This window comes from Frankliniella occidentalis, unplaced genomic scaffold (genome assembly GCF_000697945.3).
Source record: "Frankliniella occidentalis isolate FOCC.00 unplaced genomic scaffold, Focc_3.1 Scaffold7, whole genome shotgun sequence".
Lineage (NCBI taxonomy): Eukaryota > Metazoa > Arthropoda > Insecta > Thysanoptera > Thripidae > Frankliniella > Frankliniella occidentalis.
In genome coordinates this window covers 3351562-3353232 of record NW_026267137.1, presented here as the reverse complement: position 1 = coordinate 3353232, position 1671 = coordinate 3351562, and positions in this window count along the sequence as shown.

Here is a 1671-nt window from a genome sequence, read left to right as displayed (position 1 = left end):
GGGGGGGGAGCGCGGGGGCAGCCGGTGAAGGGACACCTAACCTTGTATTGACTATTACGCGAGGATGGCATGGGATGGGCTCCGGGAGCATCCTTGAACTGGCCTGGACGGGCACTGCAGCGCTGTTACAGGCGTGCTCCACTGAGCCGGACGGGATGGCACGGTTACTGCTGCAAACAATATCTCTCTTCATCTCTCTCTCTCTCCCTCTCTCGCTCGTTCTCCACCCTTCTCGCGAGCTGGGCGCGCCCTGTCCGCCTCTGTCTCTCGATCAGTGTCGGAAGCGCTTACTGGCGCGCCAGCTGGACGCATCGTGGCGGCAGGCAGGCCGGCACCGTAGTAGTAAAGGTCGCTGCTGCTGCGTCCATCACCTCGTCGTAAGCATTACATGATGGGCAAAGGGCGAGTGAGTGAGAGGGAGAGAGAGAGAGAGAGAGAGAGAAATTATCCAACGAGTCACTTGCCTACGCTGACGACCCGCCCATATAACACGCCTTGCTATTCGTGCGGAAGCGCTAACCTAACGTGGCTGCTATACCGTTTCGAAAGGCCGCGCGCGCAGACCTGCCGACCGCCCCCCACTAGACGTGGCCGCGCAGTTATAATTTGATGTTTTTCGCGTACGGTCGGGTAGGTCAGCGCTGCCATGTCCGCCAGACCACCAAATTATTGTTGTTTCACCCGTTCTTTTTATTATTTTTTCTTTACTACACCTCACTGCCGCCGCCTCTAATACCACTGCCCACTACTCCGTCTTTCTGAGGCTGCGCATGCTACTACTATGCCCGGCAGTCATTCTGCGGATTCGCGGTTTGCCCTTTGCAGAGGAAGAAAGACGAGACGAGGTGGGAGAGAAAAAAAAACTAACGCCGGTTATTTAATTTAATTACTATCGCCCTGGAGAAAGTTTCGTATTTATCGCGCGCAACCGCGCCGGGCGGGGCCCCTGGGCCCGGGCGGGAAATATTCGACCGGGGCCGGTGGAGGCGGCGGCGGCGGCGGCTGCTTCGCTTCAGCACGATCAGCAGGCCCTCGTTCAGTGCAGCAACGGCAATTAATTATTCGAGTGGAAGTCGTCGTTGTTGCTGCTCCTGACATAAGAGACGCACTATGCTGCGCCGCGCGTTTACTACCTCCGCCCCGCTGTTCTGTTCCCACCGGCGAAGCTGCGGGCGGGCGGGGGAACATAAGGTTCCCGTCGGACACCATCACACGAGAACATACCGCCGCTCTTACGTCAGCTCCAGTCGTTATCACACCCAAATCCTCTCTCTCTCTCTTTCTTTTGCCTCTCACTTGTACTTTATTGGCCCGGGTGGAGAACGAGGATGCTGCACCAGGCTGCACCGACTGGACCAGAGGCGGCATCATCACCCCTCCAGGGGGCGGGGCAGGGAGGGAGAGGGGGAGGAGTGGGCGTCGGCTAACAGGCTTATTCCCCGAAGCAGCAAAAGTAGCCAGGCTGGATCTTGACTCCTGATGGAATTCGATTTTTCCCGCCAGTCAGGTGGGCAGGCAATAAGGCGCGGGCAGCAGTCTCCCGCACCGCCAGCGGCATGTCCAAATCACTAGTCCGCTGCTCAGGTCCACTGCAACACACACCACCGATGTTGTTGCTCGTGTTGTTCCTCTGGAGCTTGCGCGCGCGTGCACGTGGACGCCCCCCCCCCC